At 40.4% G+C, this 15,559-nt stretch overlaps 1 long non-coding RNA gene across 1 annotated transcript in view; it reads left to right on the top strand.

Moving 5' to 3' along the window:
• Positions 1 to 15,350, top strand: part of LOC120374841 — a 178,578-nt gene extending 163,228 nt beyond the window's left edge. Inside the window, exon 5 of the long non-coding RNA XR_005586282.1 lies at positions 14,480 to 15,350. This is a non-coding gene — a long non-coding RNA (uncharacterized LOC120374841). The remainder of the gene's footprint in view (positions 1 to 14,479) is intronic.
• The last annotated feature ends 209 nt before the right edge of the window (positions 15,351 to 15,559 follow it).

Genomic DNA, 15,559 nt, shown 5'->3' with positions numbered 1-15,559 from the left:
TCTTTTCTTTCCAGTCAGATTCTCAAACATGTTCGCACGCTTGATTCAAATCTTCTGTGGTTTGTCCATTTAATACACAGAGCCTCCAAGAGACTGAATTTTCAAGCTTCAGTGAATTTAATGGCAAATGGATTCCTGACAAGATGGTAACTCATCTATACTGTACTAACATTGGTGAGGTCAGTCAAAGCACTGTTAAAATAGACTCATTACTCACTTTTTTATTCTTTACCATTGCAAAACTTTTCAGCAAATGTCTGGCATTTCCCTATGCTTTGGAATGGAAATAGCACTCACTGAAAAGCCAAGTGAATTGCACAAAGATAGGTTTCAGAGTAGCAGCCATGTTAGTCTGTATCCGCAAAAAGAACAGGAGTACTTGTGGCACCTTAAAGACTAACAAATGTATTTTAGCATGAGCTTTCATGAGCACAAAGATAGGCGCTTGGAACAGGGGCTGCCCAAAGCCACATCTCGATGTTTATTTTCATTTTTAACTCCACTGTTCTAACTCCATCTGAACCCTTACTTAGTGTGATTGGCTTCCATCCAGAGGTAGCATGTTAAACAGGTGTATCTCCCATTGATCTTTGGGCCCAATTCAGAAGATGCAACTTGCCGGTTAGAGGTTTGATCATCCTGGAAGATGCATGCAGATGGTAATGGATTAGAAAATGATTGTAAACATGGGTAACTTACATACTGCAGTGGATGTAGACTGCTATAGTTGGTAACCTGCTGCTAGTTAGTTTTCTTTCTATACCACTCTCTTTTCTCTTCTTCGGCACTGGGAAGAGCAGTAATTCAACAGCATCTTTCGCTGTAACCAAAATTGAAGGCCCTGGGGAATTAGGCCCCTTCCTACCACATCATGTGCTTTCGAGTTAAGCAAACCCTGGGGCCTAAAAACTCTCATAAAAGAAATAGGGCCAGATTCATCCCTGGAATACACCCATTGAAACCAGTAGAGTGACACACAGAATGGATTTGCCCATTTTCTGCAATAGAAAAGAAAGTGCTGATTAAGGGTAGTCGACCTAGGAAATTTAGCAGGTGGCTTAACAGTTTGTGTTCTTTATTATTGTTATGTACATTTATGAAATGAAGAAATGCTTATCTTGAGAGTTGATGCATATTTTACACATTATACTGCATATCAGTGCAGCAGTCAATTTATTTATTTATTTAAGGCCCAAAGTAGATCCTGCATGTTCCAGAGAATGCAGGGAAACTGTAATATATAAGGGGTAATCCCGTCTCTTTAATGAAAGAACAGTTTTGCAGCATATATTAACATATATATTATATGGTATCTTGTTTCTGTTTTTGAAAACAATAAACAATTTTAATGACTGTTTTAGGAATTTTTATTTTTCAAAAAGGAAACAAAAGAGTTTGGAATTTTCTGGGTTTCCCCCCTTTTTCTGGTCAATTGGAAACAAAAGTGAAAAGGGTGAGGGGGGCCAAGAAAAGGAAGTGGGATTTTTCCCCACAATTCTGAATTTTAAAAAAATATTTTTTCTTGAAACTTTTTATCAAAATCCCTGCAAACTTTTTTTTTACATAAAAAAAGTTTTAATGCCAATTTCAGCTAGCTCTGTTTAAAAACCCTTCAACCCCATCTGACCTGTTCAGTCTAAGTAAGATACACAACTATGTAAATAAGAAAAACAAGTATGGAAAGGATATAAATATTTATATTTCAGAGCATGAGACAACACTACCATCTAAAAATATGGATGATTAAAATTTAACTTAGATTAACACAGGACAGAGGGTGGGGAGGAGCGATACAGTTTAACTTCCTCGCTAGCCACTGGCAGCAAATAAAGGAAAAGAGAGAGGTTTCTTCAGTGGAAAGGAGATTAAGGAAGAGAATAACTCACTGTGGTTGATTTTGGATTCTTAGGCTAGTTTCCAAAATAAAAATCATCTTAATCTCCCCTTTGTTAATCTCTGGACATTTTGCTACCATCAGCGTTTTTTTCCCATACCACATTGCCAGAGACGTTCCTTATGCACTGAAGGAGCATTACAAAATCTTACAAGTTTGCTTAATTTTTGTCATGTAAAACAAATCCATGAGAACATGTGTTGGCTTGTAGGGACCCAGAAGGTGTCATGCAGTTTATGGCAAATCCATGGATTGAAATTGTGGGTGGTCATGCAATGAGAAGTAAACACAGTCCAGTTTTGGAACTTGTTATGCCATTGCAATGTTGTGTTTGTAGAAGCAGCCTGAGAAAAGATAAACAATCCGGAGATACAGAGGGGAAAAATCCCTTCTGTTAGGCCACATAAGACTAAATCAAGTCCTAACAGGTACTTTTGTTCATAATATTTACTTAGCAAATTATAAAGCTATAGACCAGCATTCCATTTTAAAAAGTGCTTTTAGTTTAAAAGGAAATACTGAAGAGCAACATCATGCCATGATGGAGACTAGTGAAGTCTTAACAATTTTTATATTTCCTCTATTTTGCTCTTCAAGAATGAAGTTATGAGTGTGGCTGAGAACTTACTTAGGACTCCATGGGCTGCCTTTAGCATAAGGCTGCACTATGGGCACCTCTGTCCTAGCCTTTCACTTTATTAAGGCTCAGGTTCAGATTAGAGTTCAAGTGAAAATGAGTTGGTGTTTCATTCTAGCTCCTGATGGGCATTAATACACAGCAGAAGTCATTGACACAAAATGGCACAGCTGGCTATCTCTGCTCAGGAAAAGCCCAGGGTTTGGCCAGCAGCAATACAGTAGCGTAAAGCTAAAGTAAATTGTAGGGCGGTCCATAAAATGAGAGAGATTTTTTCACGTTTTACATTTTAAGCATGTCATTGAAATTTCATTTTCAGTCCAAATATAGTAAATTGGCAGAGCATGGGGAAATTTGCACAATATGTGTCTGCAGTACAGGCCCCAATTCTGGTCCTTTTAAAACTACTGGCAATGTGTCTTTGAATAAACTGGGACCAGGATTTCTCTCTTTTAGTTGACCCTAGCGTGTGCTATCCGTCCTTCACTTACGTAAGTCACTTACATGCTTGATCAAGGACAAAATAATAAACTAAGGGTAAAGAAACTCCTTTCCAGTCTTCACATCAAAGCGTCATCTGTGGTTCTGTTCTGATAAATAAGTGGGTAAAACATCATCATAAAATTCTGCATTTGCCATCTGGTGATGATTTACAAGTCAAACGTTCAATTTACAAGTAAAAAGATTATTTTTTGACTGTCAGACCAAAAACCTGTACTTAGGTTCTGAGAGTCAAGCTCAGATTTTTCCACCTCATATACATCTCCAATAACAAAGGTCAGGCCACCTTCAAAATGCTCTCTTCCCCTTGCAGCTAATCCAATGTTTGATATCGTTCAGGGTGAGGTTTGGGATTTTTTAATTTTGTGTTCCTCTCGGTGCTGAGTATGTGATCAGGGTTTATTGTATATGGTTAAGCCTATGTGACACTGATATGGTTGGTTGTTTTTGTTCAACATAAACCACAGAGCAAATATTCCTGTTTATACATGTAGCCTCATAATTTTATAAATAGGTTGAGTTGATAGTATTTCTAAAAAGTCAAGCATATAGTTGATATATAAATAAAGGGCGAATCCTTCTCCCTTTCCCCTCCGCAGTTCCACCGATCACAGAGGAAGGATGCTGGCTGTCCACACAGGGGTGCATATGTTGGCACTGTGTAATTTGTGATGAGTGCTATTCATTGTTCAGATGTATGTTGCTGAGTGTAGGGACACTGTCTCCAGGATAGATATATCCAAATGGATTTGATAGCCATTGTGGATGTGAACCTTCTTAATTTTACTTTGTTGTTGATTTCTGAGATTGATTCTGGTAACCATATACTGTAATCCCCACAGCGTCAATAAGAGAGTGATTGCAGAGCTGCCAGGCCTGCACAATGACATCAGCACTTGAGATAGAATTCATAACCGTGATGTCCATGCACATTTGCAACTGATTAACTTCATTTGTTGTAAATTATCTGTCCTAGAGTCTGGATTGCATCCCCATTTCTTTGTCTGATATGCTCACACAGTCTAACATCTTCCACTGGTAATATCATCTGCCACTAACTGCACTATGAATAATAGCAGTCTTTCACATCTGAGATGATTGCTGTGGTATAGGCAATCTGCAGTGTCTTGGGTCTCCAGAGGGGTGTAAACAACATTTGAGTAAACACTTCCTCTTCCTACTCTGTAACATCTGCTGCTCACATTGCACATTTGTGCTGATTCGATGGGATGGTAGGGAGTGGTATATACTTTACTGTTTCAGAAATGTTTTTGGAGCATCTTCCTCATTTTTCTGAGCTTCAGTTGCCCCTATTGGCACAAGGGAATGATAATGACACATCCTTATGCCCTCTGGATGTGTTTGTTGTTTGGACATATGACTTTTGTGGCTCGTGGATCGAGGTACAGAAAAGCTTTTAAATAAAATCAATAAACATGAAAATGTTGAGAACTGTTCATAATATCTTATAATACATGCTGATGTCATGTTGGGCAGCAGAATCTGTCCTAAGATCACTTTTCAGCTGTCATAGTTGCACTGAACAAATTGTCAGTTGAAGACAAAGGGGCCAAATCCTTTAGTCAGTTTGTACTCAGACTTTACTTAGAAAAACCCGCAATTGACTTCAAGGAGAGTTTTACCTGAATAAAGTTTGAGTAAAAACTAAAAAGGACCTTGGGATAAGGGCTCTTTGTCTTCTGCAGAGCTGAAATTAAATAAAGCTCTGTGCCATAATTTGAGAAGTGCAGCTCCAACGGCTGAAAAGTGAGCAAAAGGAAAATCTGCTGTCCTACATGATAACAGCACCTTATAACATAACTCTAACAGGATCTATTAACTCTTGTGAAGGTGTCTCCAGTATACCTGGTAGATATCAATTATTCACTCTGCAAAAATCCTGCTGTAAAATACACACTAAATTCTGCCTGGCTTGTTCCCTCCTGGTTTTGCTGTTGTTTTCATCTTCCCACATATTATTATAAGCTTTTGGCAAAAGCAACACAATCAAAACAATTCTCCACCCAATCCAGTTCATGTTCTTGAGGCAATAAAGGGAAAGAACATTTCTGTTTTCATAATGATAATGAATGCTTCGCTATGCAATGTAATGCATTTAACTCTACTACCAGACATCATCACTGGTAACACTAAGCCTAAACAGTGTAAATTGTTAACTTAACAGCCTTATTAATGTATCTGAAATGAAGTGTAGCCATGCCTGGGTAAGTGGGGAAAATAATCTGTAATCTTTCGAACCCCTTGAAAACCAGGAGTGGTTTTCCAGTCTTTTCCATAAAACTTATAATAGACATGGTTTTTTCTTTGCTTAAATGTGCAATTTGACTTGCTGGGAGAAGGTAACGTACACGAAATCTGAAATACAGCTGTGTTGTGTCCTAATGAATAACGTCTGCTGGGTGAGACACTGAGTCAAGGGCTTAGTTTGCTGCAGAAGGAAAATATTTGTGAGTTGCTGGAAAAGCTGAAGGCTTACATCTGCGTCCCTCCGTTTCACATGCTGCATGCTAGGAATGGTGCAAATTGTTGATTTGGCACGGAACACTAAAGACACGGCTCAGCAATCTGAGGATAAGATCATTTTCTGTGTGACATGTTTTTGAAAAGCAAATGCTAAACATTTGAGGACTTTGTAATGTTTATGATCTGTTTTGTTTTCTTGTATTTGGTATTCTGTATCAGCTGTGGCATTAACACACAATCTGAGATCTCATAAGCAAAGAATTGCTAGCTCAACACTCATCTCCATCCAAGATAGATAACCGATCAGCAGAGTAGGATGTAAAATAGATTATCCTAATATGGTCTAAATTTTTACATATATACATATAGCGTTAACCCCTCTGAAGCATCCTGAACACCTGCCAGTCTGGACCATTCCAGGAAATGAAATAAATTAAGGCTTATATAAAAGGCTTGAGAGATTTGTCCTTTTCTCTATGAAGTCTGCTCCAAGAGAAAATAGTCTATTGTCAAGCTTCAGTGAAAATTAAACCCAGGATGTGAGCAAATCTTAGTCTTAAGCATGACACTGGAATTCCCTTAGTTTACAAGTTCCAATTTCATAGGTAATTTGGAGATCTGTTAAAGAGATCCTTACATATCCTAGGATAAGAGCATATTTCTTTATAATCAGCTAATTAACTCAGCCTACTTCACTTTCTGCAATGCATATAACGAGTCCACTACTATAAGTACCACTTTTTTCCACTTCACAGAACCACAGTTGAAATACAAGAGCAATGAAGTAGTATATGGAAACGCAGAAATGCTTGAAGATCATGCTCAGCCATGTCAGCGTATGATGCAATTAATTGTCCAGTGCTCGAATTGAAACATTTTATGTGAAACACATCTGCTTATTAATCATGGACAGTCTATAATACTTAAAGACAATGGAACAAATTATCTGATCTGCAAGGCTGCTTTGTGCAGCTATGATAATATAAAACTACCATAAGCCAGGCTTAACTGTCCAAGTGAAAAGCTTCCACTGCTGGTGCCCAGGGAAATCGTTCGGAACCATAAGGCTATCATGGAGGGTTATATGATGCTACTCTCCTGGTATCCACCTCCCGCCTGGCACAGATGCTGTGGTGTGGAAAAACAGGGTATGGTTAGAGGCCCAATCCCCAGCTTCTCTATATTTCATGCCAATGACCAAGTGTGGGCCCAACAATCACCAGATCAGGGGGACATAAAGCCATTTTTGGACTACCCCTCAACCCACCAGCTTCTTGTAAAGCAAAGCATCTGGGCCATATATCCCAAAATTAGACATCTAAAATCCCTACTTAGAAGGGACACTAAAATTAAAATGTCCCGATTTTCAAAGATGCTAAGTCGCTGCAGCTCCCACTGACTGAAGACCCCATTCAAGTCACTGATTTTGGTGCCTAACTTTGATGTCAATGTAACCTAAGAATGGTTCACTCTTTTACAGCATTCAGACATAACTGTTCCATTAGCATTCTGGGAAATGACCTTCTTTATAAGCCACTGACTCTGGGTGCAAGCCTGATCTCATTGAAGTCACCAGAAATTTGACATCACCGGAAGCAGGAGCAGGTCTTTGAGTAATTAATGTCCCTTTATATCTAAAAGTAACTTCAAAAATAGTTGTTGAACTGAAAAATATTTGAGTTGTTTTTAATGTTACACATAAAGAGTGCAAAGAATATATGAACTGCACTGTAAAGTGACATGGAGTTAGGCTGTAATGACATTTTAAATAACTCAAGCCATTGTTTAAAATAAACACTCAAAAATGTAGCATGTTCTGTGTGTCAGACAGGCATTTCTAAAATTAAATTCCATCAATAGCCAAACATCAGTATGGGACAGTCTAGGCACAGTTTTTTCCTTACATTTAAGGGTTTTTTTGTTTTGTTTTGCTTTTTTAAAAGAGGAACATTGATTAAATGTGCAGAGATGGAAGTGTAAATATTTTAAAAATAACACCAGCATCCTAAATATCATACTTAATTTACTATAGGACTCTAGAAATTGGATGGATTTTTAGAAGCTATTTCATCTCCTTGGATCAAATTTTGTCCTTAGTGGTGTCAACTGAGTCCAAGTGAAATCCTACAGATGTCAGGAATCAAGGCCTGCGGCTGAGTCTGGGACCAGCTAGTTGACCTGTAGCTGAACACCATGATCGATCAGACTCCCTGAGTGGCTGAGAGGTGTTACCAGGACTGCTCTTAAACCCAGCCACAGCAGTAGGCCGGTGGCTGCTCAATGCTTACAGCCACAGCTGTGTTTGCTCCTGTGCCTCCCTTGTCCAAAGTCTTTCTCACAGCTTTGCTCCAGCCCCATTTCTGCTTTGCCCTGTCCTGCTCCCTTGTCTGGTTCCTGACTCCAGCTCTGATTCTTGGCTCTGACTCCTGATTCCTGCCTGCCACTATTCCAACCCATAGGCCTGATCACTCATGCCTCTGTTCCTGAACATAGGTGGAACTGAAAGCAGCATCTGGAAGTACATGCTTTAAAGAGCTTTTTAAATATCAAATTTATTCTCCCACTTCAGGATACCTTTGACTTGATAGTTGCTCATACACATTGCCGGGGCACATTGCTAGGCCCATACTTTGTGAGAAGTCTGTGTCCATGTCTATGTCCTCATCACTCTCATCACCCCGCTGCCGTCGCCTCCTCTCCTGGTTTTGCTTTTGCAGCTTCTGCACTGAAAAAAGGCGCAAAACAATTGTCTGCCGTTGCTCTGACAGAGGGAGAGGCGACTAAAAACATGGCTTACAGGGAATTAAAATCAACAAAAGAGGTGGCTTTGCATGAAGGAGAAACACAAAAACTGTCACACAGAATGGGCCTCTCAAGGATTGAACTCAAAACCCCGGGTTTAGCAGGCCATTGATTTCACAAAACAAATCGGGTCAATTTCTTGTTTTAATCCACTCCATCAATCTTTTGCATCTTAGGCTGGCAGCAGATGGTGCAGTATGACTGCTAGCCATCATCATCTCCTGGGTGCTCGGCAGAAAATGGGAATGACCTGGCTGAGTCACTCTTATGTCTGCCCAGGTGTTCCTGACCGACCTCACCGAGGTCGGCTAAAAGAGCACCCAGGAGTATGACGACGATGGCTACCAATTGTAATGCACCGTCTGCTGCCAAAAAGCAATGAGCTGCTGCTGTGTAGCAATGCAGTCCCACGTCTGCCAGCACCCAGGAGCTGTACGGTGATGGTGAGCTGAGCGGGCTCCATGCTTGCCGTGGTATGGCATCTGCACAGGTAACCCAGGAAAAAGACGCAAAACCATTGTCTGCCGTTGCTTTCACAGAGGGAGGGAAGGAGGGAGCGAGAGGGGGGCCTGACGACATGTACCCAGAACCACCCGCGACACTGTTTTTGCGCCATCAGGCATTGAGATCTCAACCCAGAATTCCAAGGGGCAGCAGAGACGCGGGAATTGTGGGATAGCTATCCACAGTGCAATGCTCCGAAAGTCGATGTTAGCCTCGGTACTGTGGACGCAGTCCGCTGACTTAATGCACTTAGAGCATTTTGTGTGGGGACATGCACAATCGACTGTATAAAAACAATTTCTGAAAAACTGACTTCTATAAATTCGACCTAACTTCATAGTGTAGACATACTCTTAGAGTATGGTCTTTCAACAAATGGTGCACCCACTCTGTAGTAATTTCATCTAAATCCTGTTTCCCTAGTTTACTTATGAGAATGCACTGTGGGACTGTTAAAAGCCTTACTGAAATCAAGATATGTCACATCTACAGCTTTACCCTTATCCATGAGGAAATTAGATTGGTTTGGCATGATTTCTTGACAAATCTATGTTGGCTATTCCTTATAACCCTATTATTCTCTAGGTGCTCACAAATTGATTTTTAATAATTTGTTCTAGATCTTTCCTGTTATCAACATTAGTCTGACTGGTCTATAATTCCCCTGGTTGTCGTCATTCTCTTTTTTAAAGATAGGTACTGTTTACCCTTCTCCAGTCCTCTGAGTCATCAGCTGTCCTCCATGAATTCTCAAAGATAATTTCTAACAGTTCTGAGACTGCTGCCTCTACTTCCTTAAGTACCCTAGGATGAATTGCATCACACCCTGCTGACTTCTACCTTATCTAAATATTTTAACATCTTCTTTTCCTATTTTTGCCTGTGTTGCTTTCAGCTTATTATTAATATTAATTGTTGAGTATCTGATCACATTTTACCTTTGTATAAAGACTAAAACAAATGAGGCATTAACCACCTTAGCCCTCTTGATGTTGTCTGTTACTGGTTTGCCTTCCCTGCAAAGTAGAGAACCGACACTTTCCTTCATCTTTCTCTTGCTCCTAATATATTTAAATACCCTCTTCTTATTGCCTTTTATGTCTCTTGTTAGGCCTTTCTGATTTTTGTCCCTAAATGCTTGTGCTATTTTTGTTTGTATTCCTCCTTAGCAATTTGTCCATATTTCCACTTTTTGTATCATTCCTTTGGGATTTTCTGGTCATTAAAGAGCTCCAGATGGAGCCATATTAGCCTCTTACTATTCTTCCAATTACCTTTGCATCAGGATAGTTGCTGTTCTGCCTTTAATATTAATCTCTTGAGAAACTGCCAGATCCCCTAAACTCCTTTCACCCTTAGATTTTCTTCCCATGGGACTTTAACTACCAGTTCTCTGAGCCTGTATGCTTTTGAAGTCCATTTTCCTTATTCTGCTGCTCTCACTCCTTCTTTGAATCATGAAATCTATCATTTCATCACTTTCACCCAGATTGCCTTCAACCTTCAGATTCGCAACCAATTCCTCCCTGTTAGTCAGAATCAAGTTTAAAATGCCCCCCGCAATTACTTCCTACAGCTTCTGAAACAGACAGTTGTCCCCAATACATTCCAAGAACTTATTAGACAGTTTGTTTTTTACCATGTTTTCATCCAACAGATATCTGGGGAATTAAAGTCCTCCATTACTACCAGCTCTTGTGTTTTGGATATTTCTGTTTTTTTTCCTAGAAGTTCCTCGTCCATTGCTGCCTCCTGATTTGGTGGTTGAATATCTAACACGTCTTTTCCCCTTCTTCTATACAGTTGTAGTCTGTCACCTTACCCTTTCCTGGACTGTTACATAGAATGGAATTTCTAAGAATCCTGTGGTACCTTATAGACTAACAGACGTTTTGCAGCATGAGCTTTCGTGGGTGAATACCCACTTCTTAGGATGCAAGTAGTGGAAATTTCCACGGGCAGGTTTATATATGCAAGCAAGAAGCAAGCTAGAGATAACGAGGTTAGTTCAATCAGGGAGGATGAGGCCCTGTTCTAGCAGTTGAGTGAAAACCAACAGAGGAGAAACTGGTTCTGTAGTTGGCAAGCCATTCACAGTCTTTGTTTAATCCTGAGCTGATGGTGTCAAATTTGCAGATGAACTGGAGCTCAGCAGTTTCTCTTTGAAGTCTGGTCCTGAAGTTTTTTTGCTGCAGGATGGCCTCCTTAAGATCTGCTATTGTGTGGCCAGGGAGGTTGAAGTGTTCTCCTACAGGTTTTTGTATATTGCCATTCCTAATATCTGATTTGTGTCCATTTATCCTTTTCCTTAGAGACTGTCCAGTTTGGCCGATGTACATAGCAGAGGGGCATTGCTGGCATATGATGGCATATATAACATTGGTGGACGTGCAGGTGAATGAACCGGTGATGGTGTGGCTGATCTGGTTAGGTCCTGTGATGGTGTCACTGGTGTAGATATGCGGGCAGAGTTGGCATCAAGGTTTGTTGCATGGATTGGTTCCTGAATTAGAGTTACTATGGTGCAGTGTGCAGTTACTGGTGAGAATATGCTTCAGGTTGGCAGGTTGTCTGTGGGCGAGGACTGGCCTGCTACCCAAGGCCTGTGAAAGAGTGGGATCATTGTCCAGGATGGGTTGTAGATCCCTGATGATGCACTGGAGGGGTTTTAGCTGGGGACTGTATGTGATGGCCAGTGGAGTCCTGTTGGTTTCTGCAAGACAAACCCAAGAAATGTCTGCAAATTTGACACCATCAGCTCAGGATTAAACAAAGACTGTGAATGGCTTGCAAACTACAGAACCAGTTTCTCCTCTCTTGGTTTTCACTCAACTGCTAGAACAGGGCCTCATCCTCCCTGATTGAACTAACCTCGTTATCTCTAGCTTGCTTCTTGCTTGCATATATAAACCTGCCCCTGGAATTTTCCACTACTTGCATCCGAAGAAGTGGGTATTCACCCACGAAAGCTCATGCTGCAAAACATCTGTTAGTCTATAAGGTGCCACAGGATTCTTTGCTGCTTCTACAGAACCAGACTAACACGGCTACCCCTCTGATACTGGAATTTCTAAGACTTCCTGGTTCTGCCAGATCTGGAAATAAGAAAAGAATAGCAGGCTGAAGTAGCAGCTGCAGCCCCCCTGCATGCTGGTTTTGACAGGTGGATCTACATAGTTTGCAGAACCAAGTAACCACACCTTTGTCTGTCTTCTGGCCTGCCCCACCCTTCACTTCATACTGCCATGGAACACAGGTCCCGAGCATGGGGGAAAGTGGAGTGCCATGGGAGGCTTCTCAGTCTCTACACACACACACACACACACACACACTGCTATAGAGCTGTTGTTGTTCTGCATCTTTTAGCGTCTTGCACATTCCCAAAAGTGGAGGGACAGGCTAGCCGCTTGAGTTAGCCTTTCCTTTGCATGTCTCCACTTTTGGTAGTGTCTTCATTTTCCGTAATAGTATTGAGTAGAGATGGGGTGTAATCAAACCGCTGGTCTGCCTTCACTTGGCAGAGGGTTGCAATATGAACCCCGGTTCAGATGCAAATTTCATGGCTCACCCTTAGCTCAATGGATTGAATTGAGAACCAAACACTCCTGAGTTATTCAGAGGGAAAGTCTGACATTCAGATCCAGGCCTGAATTTTGTGACTCAGGCCCATCACTACTTTTGACTTCTCATTTGCTGCATCTTTTATTGCCTTTTAGCAACAAAGAGTGAATGTCGAGGAGATATAGGGGAGTGGTTGGAGCAGCCAAACAGAACCATCAAAACTGAGCTCTGTTTTTTTTCAACCCTTAACGATTATTGTGGCTGGAGAATGACAGACCTATTTGGTCTAGGAGCCTAATGTAAAAAACATATTTTTATAAAACAGAGAGTTGTGCTTTGGCAACCTGAGTCTCTACAACCAGTAGGACAAATGAGAGTGAGACAGTAGCATAAACATTCCAGGAGGTTAGCAGACAACCTGTACTGCCCCAGGGAGGGATCATTGCTTGGGAGCCTGATTTGTGATTTAAAGCCAATCTCCCGTGGAAATACTCAGGAGCAAGGGAGGCATGTAAACTCTGAATACTGTACCCAAGAGGTACAGAATCTCAACTCAGACACAGTAGCTTTTGCTGGTTCAGAGTGGGTGCAATACACACCTTTGCTGTTTGTGAGGACATAGTATAGTACACATTGCATGTTGTTATATGGAAGACTACCAAGAATCTGTGAAAATGTCTGAATCCCAAAAGCTTCATGAGCTCTGGCAAATATTGATCTTGAACCAGGAATTAATTCAAGGAAGTTCCACACTATGCACAGGGTCAAACTAGATGATCACAATGATCCCTTCTGGCCTTAAAATCTGTGAATAAATTATTCATCCAAACATGCATACCAGAAATGTGTTATGCCTCTGTCACTTTTATTTTCCTGTAGAAAACGTTTCAATCATTTAATGAGGAAGCAGAAACAATACTGTCGCCTAGATGACGCATAACTAATGTCAAATAGGAAACACTGATAGTGAATAGTTTGCAAACAACATATACTCTGAAATGTGTATGGATAAAGGAGGATAAGTTTACAAATTACCCGGCTTCTTTTTCTTATTTGGGAAAGTATAACTTTGGTCCTAATCCTCACTTGGTATAAGTGAGCATAGCTCAAGATCTGGCCTCATATTATTTTTTTAGAAGCATTAGAAGTCTTATCATTTTTTTTAAAAATGAACTGGGTTTCATTATAGTGAGTCCTAAATTATTATTCTCGTGACTCTACATATGATGTGTTGTTTTATGCCAAGGGACAGGGAACTTAGTGGTTTGTATGAACGTTGCAGAAGACATTTTTGATTTACTTTTGTAAAATGTCGATAAAGATCTTTATTGTGCCATTTATCATACCGCAATCTTGTATGTTTGTCTTCCTCATAGCTTAGCATTTTTAAGTACAGCACAATGGCAAGTCTGTGTGAACATTTAGTTCATGGCAAGCTGGGTTGTGAATCCACCCACACTAACCTGCCGCACACTAACTGTCCATGTGGACCCTGCTGATGCACACTAACAGTTCTTATTATGCTTTAACTTACTCCTGTTTCAAATTGTCAGCAGGGTCTATGCACACAGTTAGTGTGTGGAGGGGTAGATTCACACCTCAGCTTGCTGAGAACTAAATGTAGACAAATCGTAGATTGACATATTACCCAGATCTCTGCTAATATCAAATATTGGAGACTTGTAAGTAAACTTTCCAAGTGACACACTTGATTTACTGCTTTGTTGATAACACAGGAAGGAGCAGTAACACTGGAATTTGTTCCTGGATTCAGATTACATAGATACGAAGACTAGGTACATAAATATCCTTAATTAGTCGAAGTTAATTTTCTCCTTCCAAAATCTTTTGATTCTGAATCTGAGTTTCTTTCTGTGTGTGTGTGCAGTGATTTTAATATTTTAGCAGTATGTACAGGAATAGGGCAACGCCATTAGTCTCATATCACAATATATCAAGGGAAATGTATGAGTCACTGGAAAAAAACGTTCTGAGGGCTGAGTGTCAAAGTTTTATGTTCCCAATTTTAATAGACTCGCAGATGAATAAGTCAAACCAGATGTTGGTTAGACACAAACTCTTTTTATTTGTCACAGAACCTGAAGAGGGATCTATTGGAAGAGGGACTCCATGCACAAGCAAGGATCTAAGGGTGAAAATAAGGCTCCATTGAAGCCATCGGAGCGATGCAGGATTACGGATTCCATCATTTTTCTAGAGAGACAGATTTAAGATGGCTGTTGGCATCCTGTAACTTTACATTAGACTGTTGAATCATTCAGCTGCAGACAATTCACAATCCCAACACATGGCAGTGGACTGGCTAGTTCACTCATTTCTCAGTGCTAGAGTCCTAGCCTCAAATCATAGATCAGGCCATGGGTGAAAATGAGTTTATTGGTTTCCATCTGTTTGTAATCCTCACACCACCACACAGTTTAGTGCAGCTCTGCATGTTTCCTAGTTTCTTCTTATGAGAGGTCTAGCACTCCAATAACAGTATGTGGCTTAGCCAGGTTGAGACTGAGCTGCATTGGCACAGCTACATGGGGAAAGCTGCACATCAATTAACCTTTCTATAGTGTATCTGGCATGAACCAATGCTATTAGAGTCTCATTTTCATGAGCACTTGATTCACTCATACATTGTACACTTTATAAAAAAGGTGCTTCCTACCCATACTGGATTAGTATTCACTATATGAGAAGTAATATGTGCTAGTTATTCCACAATGTCATTATTCCAAAAGTAGATAACTATATCTTTGTAAATATTTTTCCTCCTGTTTTCTTATTACTCTTCTGTATTGCTCTCATGTCTGACCCTACCCTTACACATGGATATGCCCCTTGACTACTCTTATGTACATAAATGTTTGAAGGGGAGAGGAGCCCATGAAGAGTTCACATTTCTCTTACCCCTTCTTCTTTGGCTCTGTCATCATTACTGCTTTTTTCTTCAGGTTTTCCCCACCTTTAAAATCTCTCTTTCTCTCTAAGTATGGAGGAGTTCTGTTCTGAGGCTAATGCTTCCAAAATAAAAGAATAAATATCAGACTTTGCCTGCGCTAAGTTATAGCATGGATTCTTTATCCTGGATAAAAAGAGTCAGCAGGGGAGGGCAGACTTCAGACAGTCATCCTTCTAAAATGAGAGAAAGAAGGAGGGTGAGGTGA

The sequence above is a fragment of the Mauremys reevesii genome, linkage group 11 (genome assembly GCF_016161935.1).
Source record: "Mauremys reevesii isolate NIE-2019 linkage group 11, ASM1616193v1, whole genome shotgun sequence".
In the NCBI taxonomy this organism is placed as follows: domain Eukaryota; kingdom Metazoa; phylum Chordata; order Testudines; family Geoemydidae; genus Mauremys; species Mauremys reevesii.
Note: the sequence above shows the minus strand (reverse complement) of the source record. Positions and strands in the feature narration are given on the sequence as shown.